General features: G+C 32.9%; 2 long non-coding RNA genes across 2 annotated transcripts; one reads left to right on the forward strand and one right to left on the reverse strand.

Moving 5' to 3' along the window:
• Positions 1-229: 229 nt before the first annotated feature.
• On the reverse strand, positions 230-3,138 carry LOC140060070 (uncharacterized). Its single transcript, XR_011847277.1, has 6 exons — positions 2,999-3,138; positions 2,140-2,164; positions 1,751-1,804; positions 1,221-1,295; positions 978-1,082; positions 230-820 (listed from the first exon to the last, which is right to left on the reverse strand). It is a non-coding gene; the product is annotated as an uncharacterized lncRNA (long non-coding RNA).
• An 87-nt stretch (positions 3,139-3,225) lies between these two features.
• Positions 3,226-20,639, forward strand: LOC140060071 (uncharacterized). The gene is made up of 5 exons (XR_011847278.1): positions 3,226-3,497; positions 4,691-4,769; positions 6,117-6,187; positions 6,351-6,487; positions 19,392-20,639. It is a non-coding gene; the product is annotated as an uncharacterized lncRNA (long non-coding RNA).
• Positions 20,640-20,653: the final 14 nt, after the last annotated feature.

Genomic DNA, 20,653 nt, shown 5'->3' on the forward strand with positions numbered 1-20,653 from the left:
TAATAGAGGGCGGTGATTAACAAAGAGAAAGACGCGGATGTAAAAATGGTCATAATTCAATTCTTCTATATTTTTGTTTTCCGCTTACCGTTACCGCCCATCTGTGTAAATAAATTGGCCTTTAGACCTACTGCCTCAAAATTAAAAACTACGATTTTGTGTTTACATCAAATATTTAAATAAATTGGCCTTTAGACCTACTGCCTCAAAATAAAAAACTACGATTCGATCAAATATTTAACATTTATTTCATATTCTCAGGCTTTTTAATAATCCGTAATACTGTACTATGGCATGACGCTTATATTTATAACGATGACCTAAAAGATGATGCTGACATGATACAGCAATATGGATCTCTGAGTATAAAAGCAAATTCTATTGCTAGGAAGTTTAAATGCATGTTTAAATATGTATTGTGAAGTACCAACGCAGAGTCAACCACTCCAATATCCTGGTTATGTGCATTCTGATGCAAACTGGGGATATTTACTCTGAGAGATTTAATGTACACGTATTACCAGTTTTTGTGGTCCATGACCTTTGGTTTTATTATTGTTTTATTATGTTATTACAGTATGTATATTAGTTAAGAGCTTTGTATGTAATACCGTGGAGGTATTTATTTTTTCCTCCATGGTAATACTGTGTATATACATTTAATTATGAAATAAAGAACAATGAATGAATGAAGCTAATGGCGATGACCTAATTCAACCAAACTGACTCGTCTCATCAGGATGTGACCTAGTCTTGTGAACTTTTGAATCACGTCTATCATACAGAGAAAGTCTGATTACATTCCATCTTGGCTGTTTAACTGAAAATAAACAAAATATATACTGTAATGCAACATTCATAAAAACTTTGTGCTGTAAAGGCTTTCAAATTATGCACATATATAAATTAATTCAAATAAAAAATACACAATTTTGTATATTACTACAGAACTATTATCAATGTAAAAATTAACAAACCTTCATGTTTCTGATACAGACATTGAGGGCTTACTTCAGAGCCGCATCAATTGCATCAGTGATCTTCTTTAACTTGGCGGCGCTGTCAATGTAACCATCTCCATTCTGCAACAAAATTAATGATTAACAACTCATCCAGGACATATTTTTAATTACATCAGGGCTTATATTAAGAACTTCAATTGTATGATACACTTAACATTTCTTCCTGTCTAAAACAGGGTATATTTTTTCCATGTTTACCTTTTTGGAATGGATCAGTTTACCGTTGACGGACACCTCCAAGTACCCGGTGATACCTGGTAGGCTTTCACCTTCCTAAAATAAGATAGAAGTTAAATAATAACAAAATAAACTCAAGGTAATTTAATGGCCTTTTTCACTGAACGATGTGATCTGGTATTGTCATCTTTAACATTGGATCAATATAGCATTTTTGTTATATTCATTAGGTTTTTTTTGTAATAAGAATGGAATTGATGGATTCATTTATTTAATCATTTAATTCAAACATCAGATTGTAAGCATGTGTGTATGCATGCCCGGTGTATAAGTAAATTTCCTTACTTGTCCCTACTTCTAACAAACAACAAACAAAATAATACATTACAGGCATGAATTGAGGCAGTCTTTGGTGGATTAGTCCATTATGGTAAAGGGGCATTCAATTTTTGTTTAGTTCTAAATCAGGGAGCAAGGGCTACTATAGGTTTATCCAGGTAAGCCAGGCACATGAATGATTGTATTTCTGCACCTTATAGTACAGTACTTACCATAGTAACCTCATCTCCATATTGGTCCTCAAGCTCACAGCGAAGCTTTTGGTACTAACAAGAAAATAGAATAGCTTTTAGTACCGACTGATATAGAAAGCTTGAAGGCTAAGGCTGTTAATGCTGGATTTTATCAAGTTTAAGTTAATGCCAAGATGTTTCTTAAAAATACATTACTAGGTCTAGTGTAATTGTATAGTTTTTACCTAAATTTTAATTCTCTGTCATAAATTTACTTTTTCTAAGAGCTATTTCCTAGTACCTGTTATTGTTAATGGTCTGTCACTTTTTCTAACACGCTTCATCACCCACACACAAATTTGTTGTAGATAGCTTCAGGTACTGTACATGGATGTTTAGTTTTTTATGCTTGTCAAGTTTATACTTACCCTAGGACCGTACCCTCACCCACCACTGAAAAAAACAAGAAAAAACACATTAATGAGTTAATTTTTGTAAGGAATTACATGTACATCTGAAATTATAATTGAATGGATTGGAAAATGTCTTGAAAAGTATCCAGTCAAGCTGATTAATACATCATCTCTGATTTAATTAAATGCACTGTCTCAGTAGGTCTACTACTACTAACTCAAACTGTCTTGCAAGTCATTCAATTTCCTGTTTGTTTAAACTCGTCACTTGAATACAAATCCTCTCAACCTGTAAGCTAACAAACACACTATAATAATTACTATATAGTTATAAAAACAACTACCAAAGTAAGAGATGAAAAATAAATGAATACTACAAATAGAAATGTGTTATAATAATACAATCATTGTGTATATGCATGTGGCAGGTTGGTTTATTCGAGGAAATAAATAAAGGCCCCGGAGGCGTTTATTCAAGGAAATAGAGGCCCCGTTTATTTGAGGTAGGCATTTATTCAAAGCAGTCGTTTATTCAAATAAAATACGCCACAGTATCCACTCTATCTATCTACTAAAACTAGTTTACCAATAATTTCTGCACCAACTTATCTAGGCTACTACTATTGATTTAATCTCATTTCATTCATGTCCCAACACAATTAAAAAAGAAAGGTCCTTGTTCTGAAAATGGATGCTCCTCCTCCTATCTTAACATCTATTCCAAAATGTAAATATGGATGGCTCAAGCTATGCATGACCAGCCTAGGCCTAGCTAGCCCTAGCTAGAGTATAACTATTACTATTACTATTAGTAAATAGTTTAGGTACTTCACTGTAGGTATAGCCTAGATAGTAAAATACAGTATATTCTTACCAGTACAACACTTTAACTGCGATTGGCATGGTTATTTTGAGACAGTTCTATTTGAAGGTGCTGTAATGTGTATTGTTGCTGCAAACGTCCGCTTGGCTGGGCCAAGCATACATAAATAAATAAACGTTAAAATCAAAAACGTGGTGTGTGCAATGGACCGTGAAAACTATGAAATTATTATAGGGGGCGCCTCGGTCGTAAGGTAAAAAAACCGCGCGAAACAGGCAAACAGTTCGTTCAGGCCAATTCAGTAAATATGTGTACATAATATGTATATTAATAGGGTCTCAAAGATTCATTCTTGCGAATTCAATAATAGATTTTGTACAATAATAAATAGGTTTTTTTCCAGCCAGGCTAACTGGAGCCTACCATACCACCAGCAGTGTAGTAGTACCATCAAGATGAAGTAATCTTTTTGGCAGTGTTTTATAATACAGATCAGGAGAAGAAGCAGATAATCCAGTTAGGCCTACTAGGGCTACTGGTAATAATAATGGTATTTATTACTTTATTAGATTTTAAATGTTACTGCAATAATTATTGGTAATGGAGTATCATCGGGAGTATCATACATTCTCTTAGTCTATTCAGAAGTCATTATAACAAACTAATCCTCTTTACAGTATTTAAGTCCTAAAACTGGCCTGTATTCTTTATATTCTTTACATATTTTATTCTCTGTTGTGTATATTATGTATTGTACTGCCCTCTGTTGTTGCAAAAACTGCTTTTATATTTTCAGAAAAAAAAAGAAATTATATTAATAATGACTGGCAAAAAATGCAACATCAGGATCCTTGTAAATAATGGTTGTTTCGCTGAATATTAATTTATTAGGACTTAATAAATCAAATTAGACGTTCCTAAAAATTAACGTGTTAGTTGACAACCCATAAAACCAGTTCAACAAGTTATTATTAATAAACGATAAAAGAATCGTTGCTTTTCAGAACTTTGGTATAGCTTCCATTGAGACTAAAGCACTAGATAAAACATGTCAAATTGATTTAGTGCTCGAAAACTGAGCAAAAAACACATTTTCCTGAAAATAATAGATGTGGTCTGTTATAAAATGAAATAATAAAAAAAACATTGAGGAAGAGATATCTTGAAAATTGTGGATGTTATTATGTGCAAACAAAAACATACATATTTTTATTTGTTTTTGTCATTTTTAAATTCGTTATGTACAAAGAAAATAAAAGAAATTGTCCTTGTCATACAAACATTTTTTCAAGTGTGAACTATTTATATAGTGAATGCTCCAACACTGAGGAGTATATTATGACAATAAAAGAGCTTAATATAGTAGATTTAGAGAAAGACTGGCGATACCATACAATTGTATCATGTTATGAAATGTACAAACATGTTTTTCCGATTGAGACTAGAAATAGAACAAGAAAAGATACAGAGGAAGTTAAAAAAGAAATACAGTAGAACCACCCCTATAAGGGGATAACTCGTTAAAAAGTAGGCCTTGCCTTAATAGGGTTGTCTATGGATAGTGGGTTGCTGCTGGTTAATAGTTATATTCCTCTTGTGTGTTTTCCAATTCTACTGTATAAATAAACAAAATCACAAAATCGTTTGAGCACAAATTGTTTGGATAACTGTGCCTTATGATATGATTGTTTATGATAAGTTATTCAAGAACCAATGCACAAAACATTTAATTGTTTTTTACAGACACTCTCCTGCAACTGTGATAAAAATAATTATTGGTGGTTTGAATGTGCTCCTGTCTTACGATCTTCCCAAGATCTAAGTAAGAGGTCTTATTACATTGAATTTTATATTATATCAAAGTACAGTACAGTAAATAGTTGTGTTGCTCTCTTCAGTGTTTCAAAGTACTGTAGATGTACCTTCTTGTAATACTACCACTAAACAGTGATGTAGCCACAAGAAATAAAGTGGTCCGGTTTTCGCAAGAAAAGGGAGCAATCGCTGTTCAAGCCATACTGGTGGCCACAGCCCTGCTGAAGGTATATTAAGGGGATACCCCCCTACCAAGGGGATTATCCCCTTAATAGGGGGTTCTCTTCTTAGAGAGTTGACAGAGATTTAGACAGAAGTTAACTAATAACATTGTCTTTTTTTAATCAGTCACTTCCTTATTTCACATGACTTTCACATATTCTATTTTTGAAAAGGAAATATGGTTGTGATTTCAACATTCATTTCTGTCTTTATTCAATTTCATGGTTAAAATTACAATGCATACTTCAACAAAATTGCATATTTAATAAGCTTATAAATAATAACTAATTGTTTTGTTGCTCGTTCCTATCTTCATATTCCCAGATCTGATATTCCTAAATAAATTAGTAGAGTGGCACTTTGGCTTGGTTCAAATCTAGGTTGGTTCAAATCCTGTCATAGTATTTGAATAGTTCAGGATTTTTTTTTCTTAGATAAGATAATGTTAATCTATTTAGTCTTCTGTAATGAAAAAAATACATTATTTATGGTTTATAAGACTTGACATGCAATATACAATTCCAAACTATTCAATATTTAATAACAATAATGCTAAAAACATGAATAACATGATTACACACAAGCAAATACGGATTTTGAGAAAACATGTGGTTGGTAATTCTTGGAAATTTGCATAAATAATAATTATGTTATTAATTATCTGGTTTGGTATCGTTTTCACTTTTCTGCTGTATTAGAAACAAATGATATGGTTACCTTATTCTCTGTACTGTATCTCCATATATGGCAATGTTACATTTCCAGTTTCCTAAGCAAATTCTATAATACAGTGTCATATGCATCACATGTCTTATGCACTGCATTATTTAAGGTTAAATACAGGCGTCACATGTGATACATATGTGACACTGTTGCATTACATAATTTGCCTACAATCTGTACAAATTACATAGATACTGTACAGTACAGAAATTGGCTATTATGGTTGCATATCTAAATTTGATTAATTTCATGTCTTACTTTAACATTAATTAATTAATTAAGATAACATGTTGAAGACTACTCCTAAATGAAATAAACCAATGATGATAAAGTTCAAAGTGTTCTTCACTTTTGAAATAGACATTAAAAGATAGCTTTAATTAATAAATTTGTTTGTGCTATTTTTTAGTTGATATGTTTGTTGTCGGTGGTTACAATGGTAACGAAGCTCTTAATGGATTGTGTTTGTTTTTAATCTAGGTATTTGTGTTATTTTCAGATTCAGACTCAATTTTCTTTAAGATGTATAAGCCTACTCATAATTTTCTCATCTTATACTTTAATCACATAATCATGTTATCGAATTCTTCTGAAACTAATTAACTTCCTTCGTAATTGGTAACAACATATTTTTTATAAACAGGTGCTGATATAAATTCCTATATTTCCTAATAAACCTACCAATTATCAGAACGTATTCATGTTGGCCATGGAGGAAATTTCACCAACTGCGGATTTCGGTGTTGCTTATGAGGGACTTGTGTCATATGACATATGCAGGTAAGGAGAAGATCCAGAGTAGGGGTGAGGGGAGTGCAAGGGATGCATGCAGCTAAAATGAAATTGGCAAACTACTTTGTACCTAGATTACCTGGATAAACTGACATAGGCCTTTTCACCTAACATACAACATAAATACCAGCATCATGTGAGTGGGCCTGGCCATGCATACAGACTCACTGCACTCACCTTTTTACCACCAATGTTATAGGTATAGAAATCTTATTGTATAGTGCAGAGCAATTTGCGTGCCATACAGTACACTTCAATTTTGAAACCCCTCCCAAAAAGCAAAATTTCTTTCCTGTTATGTATGTAATTGTTATGTATGTCGTTTTATTAGATTCTCAAATCTCAGACACTATTCATATTGTGAGGATGTTTCCAGATAATTCTGCTGTGAAAAACAAGATTAATTTTATTATGAATAAATCATTTTTTACTTACTTAAATTGCAAGTTTTACTTTCAATCATTCTCAAGGACATTCTTAATATTGTGAATGTGTTGTTTCAAGATATTAATTTATAGATTGGAATTTGTAGAAAATTTTAAAAAATTAATTTATATGTTAATTAGTCACACAAGTTAGTAGAGTTAGGTTAATGGACTAGTGGCACTGTAGCCAGGGGGAGATTTTTTTTTCGTACATAAGTTGGTGCCCTTATGTGAAAGATAGCCGAACTACTTCCTAAATATAACTAAACCTAACCCTCTCAATAATATCTCTCTCACTATAAAGTAAAAGAAGCTCATGGGATTTGAACCCCATATATCGACAAGTCCATAGTCTAATCCACTCGACTACACAGACAGCTTGACAGAAAGCGTTTGCATTAGCGAATTGTAGTTAGCTCAATTCTTACCTCACACCTTATGAATGTATAAATATTCATGTTTATTTTGTGACGTTTCATGAGGGGTTCCCAACTTATGTACGAAAGGAAATATCGCAGCCAGGGGAGGGGTGAGGCATGCATGCTCTCACATTGACAGGTAAAATCAAATTGGCAGACTACTGAAATTGTATGTCAGTGTCCCCTGTTGGTAGCTTGGTGGTTAACATACTTGCTTACGAATTAAGGGCTCTAAGCTCAAATCCTGTCATAGGTAATCTAGACCCTACTTTGAATTCCCACGATTTTTTTCCGATGAGTTAATCTATTTATAGGAATCTTCTTTAATGAATAAAATAAATTACTTATGCTTTCTCAGATTTGACATGCAATATGCAGCAAATTATTCAATATTTATTGCGGATAATGTTTAAACCAGAAAGAAAATAACCTAGTATTATACCTGTCAAATAGATGGGTACCATCTAGTTAGTGATGATATGAGTGTATAAACAAATTGCTGAGAATTACTGAATAAAGAAATTGGCATAAAATACACTTTTTTGCACTTGTCCTAACATAACCAAATGTTAGAGAGGTAAAAGGTTGCCCAGCTCAAAACGGTACAATTACCGGTCGTGTAGTTTAGGAGAATGAAGGACAAAGTTTTGGTGTCGTGCTCAAATGTAGATATGGTTTCTCTGGCAATTTGCCTAAATAAATAATAACATTTTATTATGAAATTTATAACCATCAATTATTTAAATTCAGTATTACTGTGTATTTGTCCTATACAGTACTAGCAGTTATAATTCATTGTCATCATCGAGGGATTACTGCAGGTTAAAAGTAAAGGAACAATTTGACAGTCATTGTAAACAAACATCCTATTATTACAGCATACTATAGGGGAAATGCCAGGGTTTTTAAATAGAAGAACTAATAGTCTGTCAAAAATAGGTATCATCAAGTTTTAACTGTCAAAAAAAAAGGAGGGAGGAGGGGGGTAGTTTAACCATACAGTGGTAGTGTTTCAATTGACATACATCAAATATAAAGAATAATTTGGCCTTCATTGTAATCAATTACAGTGTAAACTTAATCTTTAACACCACGTTCAGAGCAACTTTACCTTCATCAGCAAATCAATTGACGTCAGGTTAAAATAAAAGAAACAATTTGGCCTTTATTGTAAACAAAACATTGTATTGCAAAGACGTCACCTTCCAATGGGAAAATATATCCCTTTGTATTTTAGTATTGTTCATTATCCTGTTGCTAAAGCCACTTAGTTTGGTTTTGAATACAAGTTTAATCTGTTGAAATTCAAGTACAATTGTCACTGTGTTATTTGGTTGTTCAGTCTGAAGAATTCTGTACAACAACGTGACTGTCATATAATGTGACCTTCACAAGACCGTAATGACACTGTAATTATTATAGTTTTTTTAAAAATATGGCCTTAATTCCCTGCAGTTAAATTAGATGATACACTTACTGAATTTAAAACCTTAAACATTTTTAAGAAGTGCATAAAGTATTATTATTATTTGTCAAAATATCATTCAGGATTCATTCAACATTTATTTAGAAACAGTTCAAGAAATGAAAGCAGCATACATTTACCAAAATAAGAAAAGGGGAATAAATATTACAAAAACAAACAAACAAATTGTATACAGTACAATATCCTCTCTTTCCTGTTGGTTTTATTAATGTCTGAATGTAGTGTGGTGGGCCACTGGTTGGCATTAGTGTTTTCTAGAAGAAGATGACAGTCATCAATGAAGTAGGCCGCTAATAGTATCTAACTAATATACACCCCCCACCGCCCCCTCCCAATTTAGGGGCAAGGTCAAATATGGTAAATTTGTGGTGAATTTTTGATAATAATGATTTGATAACATTATTTAGATTAGAAATTAATACCAGTAAATTTTTGTTGGTTTATGTTGGTTTCTACTATGAATATTGTTAGTTTAATATTACACTTATTATTATGAGTAATATAAATATTTGGATTATGACAGCAAAACTGCATTTTCACTTTCAAAATTATGGCTTTATTGCTAGACATGCTTGTTACAGTATACACACACTACATTTTAGCAGTAGACCTGTTCGGTACACACTGTACATAGTTCAAGGCTGGTTTATGTTGGTCGAAAATGGAACATTCTTCCTGCGTTTCATCTTGAAAATATGATTAATATTATTTTTTTTTAAACATTTTTTTCTTTATACCTCTTCAGTACAAATCTGTCTGTTGCTGACGTACCCCGGATCGCTTGTTGTCAAAAAAATAAAAGTCAAGCCTTTATTTATCTCGCGTGGGAAAATTTCAAGAACGGGACTAAATAATATAATTATAATTATTATAATTATAATTATAATTAATAAATAGAAAAAGAGAAAAAATTAAAAACACATACTGAATCCCTCAACATACATTCATTCTATTACACTCTGAGTCTTGTATGTACCATTAATTAATATAATTATTGATTTACCATATTAATTGGTCAAGTGTTGAAAATACCATGCATACTTCTTAGCCTTGTAGTATTGATTATAATCAATTGACGTAGACAGACACACATGATGGCATCCAAAAATAGATACAATCTATGTTTTAATTAAACACATGTCGATTTATCAAAAGAAGAGCAAATTTGTTTTAGTTGATTGGTTTGAGCAATGTGAAGGTGAAATATCAATGGGGAAGTTGTAACAAGAGATTAGGATCTTTGGGAGGATGTAGGGTCTTCAGCCCTGACCTTGCTCTTTTCTAGGCTACTCATTTTCAAATGTGTTAAATAAAGGAAAACATTCACACAAATGGTTAGGGGATGGTGTTATATATTGACTATCAACTTCTGTAGGATGTAAAAGTGTTGAACCAGGTGACGAGTAAATTGTACCAGGTTGAACAAATACTAGTAAATTGGATACTATTTCGTTTCCATTGATAATTTTAATGTTTACAAACAAAATTTGTTAATAGTAAGTTCGGTATCCCACTTCGCAGAATTCAATCTTCAAATAAAAGAAATTAAAATCAAAAGGAAAAGAGACAAAAATAATATTTTATTATTTTTTATTTAATTATATTTATTTTTTTTAAACATATTTAATGAGGGTGATCCATCCAGAAATTGCTGATCATTAGGGACCCTCAGAGATAAGTTCAAAAGACAAACATATACAGAAGATGCTTTACATAAACAAAGTCTTCGAGAGGAGTTGTAATTTTGTCCTTAGAAAAAATTCTGACCTGTGACAAGATTGAACCCAGGACATTTGGAGTGGTAGCCAAGCATCATAACCACCAAGCCACAACTGAACTCCAAATAGTATTATATAGTAAGCACAGGACTAAGCACCACCAGTACGTTTTCGCTAAATGCATACGTTTTGCATAGCCAAATACTACAAAATAACGCTGTATTGCTACAAATTGGACAAAAATGCAATGCAACACTTAATTGTTTCCTACTCCAAACTGGCTAATCACCCATTTTAATGAAAATGTTGGTTGACCACAGTGAAGTAAGTACCAGACAATAATTGACATCTTACGCTAAGCCGCTCTTGAGTTGCAACACTCGTGGGCATAAAGATATTTTATTATTTCATTATTTATTCGATCTATTTCAGTATACATAACAAAAAAAAAACTGAAATTGTGGAGATCAGAGTCAACCTAAGTGAACTTAATCACTGTAGCTGAGCCAACCACAAAGTCAATTTACACATAAAAAAAAGACACAAAATACAGTTAAAGTGAATCAATGAATGTGAACTTTTCTAATGAAGGCTGATGGGCTTTCTAGGACTGCAACATCTGTCAATGGTCTGGGAAGATGGTTCCAGACACGGGGTATTCCAGAGCCACTTTTGATTTGCCACAGTGGGCATAAAGATATTTTCTATTTATTAATTAATTTGAGAATTCTTTCATTATATTCTATTACTGTGTTCAATTGAAAGTTGTAAGTACAATTATCTAACATGATGGTACCAATGTACTGTATTCCATAAATCAAATTAACCTCCTTTACTGAAAATGTCAGTGTGTTAACAGATTGATGTTTTAAAAGTACCTGGTTGAACATTCTAATCTGTAATTTAATTCGTTAGTGACGCCACAATTAACCAGGTAATAGTTTTTATGAAAACATGGAAAATGTGGTTGACATCATAATTTTATCTTAAAGAAGTTCTCATTTATATATTTTATTTTCATGCCTATATTCAGCTTTTAAAAGGTGTAGTTTAATTTACAATTATGTTGATTAACTATATGTTTAGGCTAAACATTATTTTCACATTGTGAAAACACAAAATCTGTTTCACAAGTTACTGATGATCGAATTGGTGCATTTATATCATTGAAAAAACGCTATTCCTTTTTATATTCAATGGACCAATTTTTTTATTTCAACTTTATTTATAGAGGGTAACCCTTCCAGCTGAACCCGCAGGCCAGCTGATATTCAGGGGCCCTCTTGAAAATGACAAAATATATAAAACTATACTTAACTAATACGAATCTACTATATACATTTAAATTTAAAACTATTATATAAAAAAATAATTATCCAAAAAAATTCAATTAAACAATTACGATAAAATGTGTTTTTTAAAATTGAATTTAAACGAGTTAATATTGGTACATTCTTTCAAAACAGAAGGTAATACATTATATAAAATACAAGCAGAATAAATAAAAGAGCGCCGGAAACATTCCAATTTAACTTTGGGTACCAGCAAGTCTCCCCTGGAAGCAGCCCTAGTCCTCATAGAGTGTATCGGAACAGTGGAAAATCGTTGGGTGATGTATCGAGGGGCAATATTGTTCATGGCTTTAAAAGCTAGGCAGCCTACCTGGTACTGCACCCTCTGTGACACATTCATGATGTGGAGAGATGTTAGAAGAATGTGAGTGCTGGTGCGAGGCGGAGCTTGAAGAACAACACGCATAGCGCGATTTTGAAGTTTTTGAATCTTATTAATGTTTGTTTTACTTCCGGTGCCCCAGAGAAGAGCACCGTAGTCAATGTGTGGTAAAATTAATGTGTTGTAAAATAAATGTGCTGTACGTTTGTCAAGATATTTTCTAATTCGTGCAAGTGTGTGGATTTTGAAAGAAAGTGTAGAGCTCAACTTACTGACATGGGTATGCCAGTTAAGTTGATTGTCAATGTGCACACCTAAGTGTTTGTGGTTAGTTACAACTTTGATCGGTTGTGCAGCAATCGATACGTCTATTGTTTTGTGTTTAAGCCGCTGAGGGACGCCAATTAACATCGCCTCAGTTTTGTCAGTGTGTAATGATAATCGGTTAGAGGTGAGCCATGTGTTAATTAGTGAGAGGTCAGAATTTACTCCAAGCGACGTTCCACAGTCCAATCGACTAAGCTGCTCCAGGACAGACTCACAAGATACCCTCTGAAAATCAAATTGAGAATCAAATAAAGGTAAATAAGAACATGGATCAACATTATTAGCTGCAAGTGCATTGTCAAGATGAGTAGCTATATTTACAAAATAATCATTATATGCATTACTAATTTCATTTTCATTACAAGAAGCATGACCATTGATCCTAACAGAAGATGGCAACCAGTTAGACTTTGATGAGATCAAATGTTTCATTCCTTTCCACATCTTGCTGGTGTCATTCGCAGATTCAATTAAAAAGTTCCTATAATAATTAACTTTTGACTTTCTACACATTTTATTAATCTGATTTCTTAATTTTTTAATTTGTAACCATAGTTCAGCTTGACCGTTTGGTTTTGCCTTTGACTTTAATCTATCACGTTCGTGCATCAGAATCAATATGTCATCACAACCTTTTAACCACAAGGGCAAACTTTTTTTAAAACGTTTCGTTTTTTCTGGAGCATGGACATTAATTACTCCACCAAGGAAATTGTGAAGAACTTTTAAACAGACGTTCACGTCATCAAGTTGAGGAATTATGTTCCAAGGTAGTTTTTTCAGGTCATTAATGAAGTTATCCTCGTTGAAATTTCGGAAGTCCCTGAAGGTCCGCTGATCATGTACATTCTTGGGAGGTTTGATACGTATTGATGTAAAAATAAAGTCATGATCACTTATGTCTGAAGACAACGTTGTATTGTTGTCGTGTAATTCCTTGTTGGTTGTGAGTATAACATCAATTAACGTTTGAGAGTCTCTGGTCGTACGCGTTGCATTCGGGATAATCTGTGTCAGATTGAATAAGTCCATGATATGCATGAGACTGTTTCTATTCGTGTGTGGTTTCAGCATGTCCACATTAAGATCGCCTAGCATGATAAAATCCTTGGAATCACAATAGTCTTCCAGGAAACTCTCAAGATGAGTAAAATATATCGCAGGCGAGTTTGGGGGTCTGTAGACAACTGATGCCCGTATTACGACTGAAGCCATATGAATTTCTACAAGAAGGGATTCGATACTAGCATGTTTAGGATCCACGATTAACTGGGTAAAAGACAATGAGCTGGCAATAAACATTGCCACCCCTCCTCCATGTCTATTCCTATCACGGCGAAGGAGAGTATACCCAGGTAGTGATACTTCATTATCGTGAATTATATCCGAGAGTTTAGTCTCCGAAATTGCCAAAATATGTAGTTGAGTACGATGCAATAACAGTCGGAGTTGATCGATTTTGTCCGTTAAACTGTTTATATTGATGTGCGCAATTCGTAATCCCTTGCATTGATTTATAAAATCAAACGTTGGGGATCTCCGGCTGCCACCTGCATTCGAATCAAGCTGGGTATTCCTTCGAAGTACTTGAGCTTGATTGTTGTTGTTGCAAACAATGGTATTCGTTCCGGGTTGATGATTACTATTTCCGTAATGTCTGCCATTTTGTGGACCAGGGTTTAATTCAATATCTCCACACATGCATAATTCTGACATGTTAAATGTACTTTGAGAGTTATGATAGTATCGGATGGGCGCATTGAAAAATTTGCGTTTGAAAGTCCCGCTATACATATTTATACGCTTCAGATCGTGTAGAGCATTATATGTATCCGGCCTTGCTATCGCCTGCGACAACTCGACGTAGGAGAGCGATAATGAAATTGATATAGGCTTACCGATAAAATCACTGTCGTATGTCCAATTTAGTCCATTAAAACGGTCATTGTTCGCCAATCCATAAACAATATCATAATCATACTTCTTGTATCGGTAGGATCCATAATATATGAACCCAGATACAGCAATTAATGAATTAATGAACCAAAGCATCCCTCTGCAATGAACTTTTTTTTAAAGTTGAAATTAATACAGGTTTTTTGATTAATTATTTTTGTTCATCCATCCGTTATGGTTGTAATTGCAATTAGTTCTTATCTTGTTGTTTTTGATTACCTGCCTCAGGTTGGATTTCATCAAGTAATTTAGTATTCATTGATTTCATCCTTATACAGATACACAAATTAGAGTAATTGAGTTTATCTAGACTATTGGGTTTATCTAACTTTGTTAAAGATACTGAAGAAGGCTCTGAGTGCTGGAGACCCAGGATTTTTAAATAGGAGGAAGAGGTTAAAGGGGGCCTAAAAAGTGAGATGAAATTTTGAACTATAACCTAATGTCCAATCTTTTGCGTTGTATTTAAGGTACGTGTATGTTGGACAATTTGGGTTGTATTTTTTGTCCAACCCACTGAAACCTGACTTCGGTCATTTGCTTGATATGCAGATGCACACAACAATGGGATTTTTATTTTCCTAATTCAATAGTACTGTTTAAAGCGCTAATTTGTTTACACACGCGCAAGAGATTAACAGTAAACTGTCATCGCAAAAGCTGTAACTCAGAAAAAATGTACCAATTTGAGTATGTTTGCTTATTTATTAATTGTAATAATAATAATATATGGACACGTTATCCAAATAAAAGTTGATTATTGTAGGTCTATAAAACTCCTCTTGAAAAATTCAAGGTTCAAAACATATTTGGCATAATATATTCAGTGTTGTTCTTGAGCCCAAGTACTTACTATGGTTATCACATATTTACTAGAAAAGCGAACATATGTACTGTACCATTGGCAGATTTCCAACAGTAACGAACACCCGTTAGATTATTGATTTATTCAAAAACATTTTCATTTAGAATATTTTACGAATGTGACGCAAATACGTTGTATTTTGAATTGTAAATTATTGATTATTGAAAGCTGGTATATTTCTGTACAGAGCTCTTTAATGGCTTGATAATTTCAACGCTTTGACATCACTGTTACCATGGTAATACTAGTAACCAGGGGCATTTACATTATAGATAAGTTGATCGATATTACTGATGGACGTATATTGCAATTGTTAATTAGTTTCAGCTCGAGAAATTATCATAGTATCATGTATTTTAAATTAATATAAATATTAATATTACACTTTTTACATTATTGTATTAAGGGATCATGTCAAAATGATTCTGCTGCAGTTACTGCAGTAACATGGATTTATTTAGATTGTTTCAAAGTGGAAGTTTATGAAGCAGTCACTGCAATAAAGTGATTATTCCAAAAAAGCTTGCTTGCTCTTTTAAAGAGTGAACAAAATGTAGGTACTGCAGTAACTGCAGTAAAATATTTTTAACATATTGGGCTCTAAAACCAGACTGCTATTATGGTGCAAATATAATAGTGAATTAGTGTTTATGTCAAAATTGACACTTTGTGCAAAGAGTTGAATCCGGGACATTCACACGAAATGTGGGAATTAACTTTTGGAAGCCAGGTTGTATTTGGGGCCATGCAAGGTTTTAGTAGTAATAGTAACTTGGCTCCCTTTGGCTCATGTATAGCATCTTCATTACAGATCTTGGCATGGGGTCTAGAACAGGTTATTTACGTTGCCGAAACAAATAAATAAATCCTGTTAGGATATACTTCTAACTACAGTATTGACACTGGTTGCCAAATATCAAATACTAGCAAATAAATTTATTCATGATTTTAAATTTCTTGCCAAAATTTAGAGGCACATTCGGGATGTACAGTTAGCAAAACATACTTAGGGCCAACAAATAAGGTTTTCTGAAAATACTGTAGTACTAAGGCTGTTTTGTGATAAATTGTCACAAAAAATGCTTGTTCAACGTGATTTACTGTAATTCAAGCCTTATTCATATTGGATTCTCCGGCATAGAAAATCTCAATACTTATGAATACCAAATAAGTTGCTAAGGGATAGTGTTAACGCAAGTTATATATTTTTACTTCATTGTAAGATTCTCAGACATGATACCTAATACGAACCGAGATGCTAACTTATATTTACATAGAAAATAAAGTCTAGTAGGCTGTATATGCATGTGTGCCTATATCAAATGCAATGAATAAATTGGCTATTTACACTTCAGTCATGACCTAAAGGCACTTATTACTACTGTACATTTTTATGAAATAAAGTAAGGGCCTCATTCACATTGCCTAGAAAAACTCTAGAGTTTGCCCATACTGCAGTGCACACCATACAAAACACTGGTGTTGATACTCCGGTTTTTCTGCTAGGTGATGATAGAGAGAGAGGTATTTAAGAGAGAGGTATAAGAGTGAATTCATTTTGAGAAATTGTTTAAATTTTTCATTTCATTTCATTTATGTTTTTTATCTACTGGAAAACCAACATTGACATACTAACAAATAGGAAGACAATTAAAAGGTACCTAGATGTCTACTATATTGTAGTAGTAGTGAATTCATTTTGAGAAATTGTTTAAATCTTTTTTTTATCTTCTGGAAGACCAACATTGACATACTAACAAATATGAATACAATCAAAAGGTACCTAGATGTCTACTACTATATTGTCATGCTAGTATTTCAATGTAAACACTAACTAAACTGTAGAGCCACACAATAGCAAGAATTTCAAGTGTCATAAATACTATTGTTAAACTTTTATTGTTCAAAGTCTGCTGCTGATTGGTTAAGAGTGATGGGGTGACACTGACATGAGGCCCTAGGGGAGATTTACCTTTAGTACCGACTTTTATGCTGGTTAAGTTAAATTACCCGATACAATTATTCTAGATTATGTAAAGTGTTTTTGTTTGCTTTGTTTGTTTTTTTTTAACTTTTTTGCACTTAGAAGAACTTATTTAAAGTGCATATCTTGTATTGTTTTTCTTCTTGTTTATATCAGTCATCGCCATATTTATTGTTGTTTTATCTGGAGGTTCAAACCTAAAGTACAAATGTATATATATAGTGTAATATGTTGTGTGAAATAAAACTGAAACAGTAACAGAAAGCCCAGCTGTAGTCCAGTCCCATATTTGACAGCAAAATTATGAACTAGGCCTATTTTTTACATCTATTGACACCATTTATGAAATAATCAATAACACTAAAACTTTTTCCCGAAACTGAACTTTCTTCAGAAGTAAGTTTTGAGGACCACAACCTCTCCTGAAACCAGAATTTCCTAGGGTCTCAAAACCTGACTTAAAAAAATCAAGCACAAAGTTTGTATAAATTAAACATTGAATCAGTGTTCATTATATCAGAGGGGCAGAGAGTAATAACACAATAAAATGTTATTTTGTATGGTTTCAAGAAAAGTAAGTATAGATTGACCATTGTCATAACACAGGTGTAATTAACTAATGTTGTATTGTGAGTGAATGAAGCCTTTTTAATTAAAACAAGTACAAGGTCCGCGATCCCTTGCAACAGTACTTGTTTAATCCCACCAGTGTGTCGGACATTTTGAGTGTGTCGCACATTTTGAATGTGGCGGACATTTTGAGTGACAATGGTTTTTGGCTCCAGACAAACCCCTTTTAAATGTTAGATCCCTATATTATATTCCATGTTTTGCATCCAAGAAATTTACATAAAATGTGGGGATTAACTTTTTGGCAGGCCTGTATTATTATTATGTGGGCCTTATTGTTGTAGGTCTATTGTGAGTGAATGAAACCTTTTCAATTTATAGGAAGTACAAGATGAAACCATATTTTTGGTTGTGTTTCTCATAATTTCCACATAAAACAGTTTAGTACTATAACAGTGATTCATTTAGTCCCACCAGTGGATTGGACATTTTGGAGAATTAGACCCCCTTTTTTATGTCCACCCCCTGACATTACACAAACTACTTTTAAATGTCAATATATTTTTGCGCATTTCACATGTTTGTGGTGACTGGTTTGAGTATACATACATTGCCGTTTTTACCTTTACAAAACTATGGTATTGAGTACAGCAAAACTAACTGCTATGTAATGCTAAAAGTGTGTCAATTTCACACAAGCTAGACCCCATGCAACTTTGATGACATCATTTGTTGAAGTCTGGTTATTCTTTCAGTGTGTCCCCCCTCTCCAATTAATTTATAATATGCTGTCTTATCTCCAGCTGGTTTAAAATCTTTTGAACTTTACTCCATAAAGTTATAATTAACAATTATAAGTTATATGGTTGATTGACGTCATATGGTTCACAGTATACCCATGATTTGTACATGTGATATCTAGTGCATGCTACTGTACTAAACACAATCAACTTTATATATTTACTATCTCTATTTGAAGTTTGACCGTTTATTGTGTGATTGTCACTGTCCTTGAAAACCAGAGAAGAATAGATATAATGTAAACAAGTTTTATTTTTATATATTTAATTTATAACTTTCAAATTTTACGGTGGAATCCCTTCTTTAGGACACACCTTATATTCATATTAAGGTAACACTTTCTTGCGCTATGCAATTTGTTTGGTAAATCAAATGATTTTTCTAATTTGTTTTACACACTATGAACCATTTCTTTAACAAAGTAAAAATAGCAAATTGTTATAAGGAATCATCAAAAAAATTTGATGGCGGCTATTTTTTGTTAAAGAAATGGTTTATATTGTGTAAAACAAATAAGAAAAATCATTTGATTTACCAAAAAAAAAATTGCGTATCACAAGGAAAGTGTTACCTTAAACAAAAAATGTTTTTTTGCCTAATAATAATAATCTAATAATTTTAATGAATCTTTATTTAGGAATTCATTTAAATTTTTTTTTTTTTACAGGAAAAAAACTTGGACTTCCTGTACTGGGAATTGCCAAGGCCACACCTACCAAGAAAATATATCCGGCAACTGCATGATTATGTTTGGTGGCAGAGGTGATATTGTAAAATAACACACTTTAAATGTGAATTATTCATTTAACACAAAATATATTTAAAATATATTAGACATTGTATTGATGAGACCTGCTTGTAATAAACTTTACATTCAATCATCAGTTATACCTCCATGATTGAAGTTAGATGCAACTGCCTTTGAACCAGAAAAAGTATATCTTCTGAGAGAACTATAAATTATACAATAAACTCGTTTTCACTACAGTAAGGAAAGTATTGTATGGTGGCCTGCTTATCAGTCATAGGCTCTTGGATTCAAATCCTGCCATTTTTTTATGGCCAATGTTGTCTCTCCTATCTTGTTTTTTATTGTACAAAATTTAAATATTCTGCCAAATGTAAATTTTACACTGTATGTTACAGATTTTAAATTAATTTACTCTACAAGTTTATGAGTCTATTAAAAATGAAAGACCCCGGCCCTGAGAATACATTGATCATTATAATTACATAGTGCGTTGATAGATAATGCCTTTTTCAAATGTCGTCTGCAGCTGTAACCACGCCAACTATTACTAGCTTCTACAGAGTTATTGGATGTGTTGAATTACATTACAATGTAGTAGACCTCTATATACTGTATATATTTCTAAACCTGAGCTGCACTGACGAGATCTAAGAAGATCGAAACAGACTGTCTGTCGGTTTAGAATTAACTTTCAATGCCTAATGTGTTTATAAATATAAAAGTATCTCTCCGGAGATGCCGCTTCGTGAATAAAAATACTGATAGATGAGGGCGTATCAATTTGATCTCTGGTGCGCGTGCGTACAATTGAGGGACTAGTGCTGTTCCGTCATACCACGCCGAGAATGTTAAAGAATCGCTATCCAATTGAGTTTGAACAATACCATTAAAACCCCAGTAGACTAATGGTTAGGACATCTGCATATCAAGCAGAAAGTTCCGGGTTTGAGTCTCGGTTGGGGCGACTTTTTCTCATTCTCACAGATTTCCTCATCTTATCGTTTCAAATTAATTAAATTTCAGTATATCACCGGGCGGTTTAGAATTACTGTTCTATGCCTGATGTGTATATATATATACAGTATATAGGCTATAAATTAAATATCAAGAAAGAAATAGGTGAAATGACCTATGGTCGAAACTACTAGTGCAATAAATATTTTGAGGGAGAAACAAGA

Source organism: Antedon mediterranea, chromosome 10, assembly GCF_964355755.1.
Source record: "Antedon mediterranea chromosome 10, ecAntMedi1.1, whole genome shotgun sequence".
Taxonomy (NCBI): Eukaryota; Metazoa; Echinodermata; class Crinoidea; order Comatulida; family Antedonidae; genus Antedon; species Antedon mediterranea.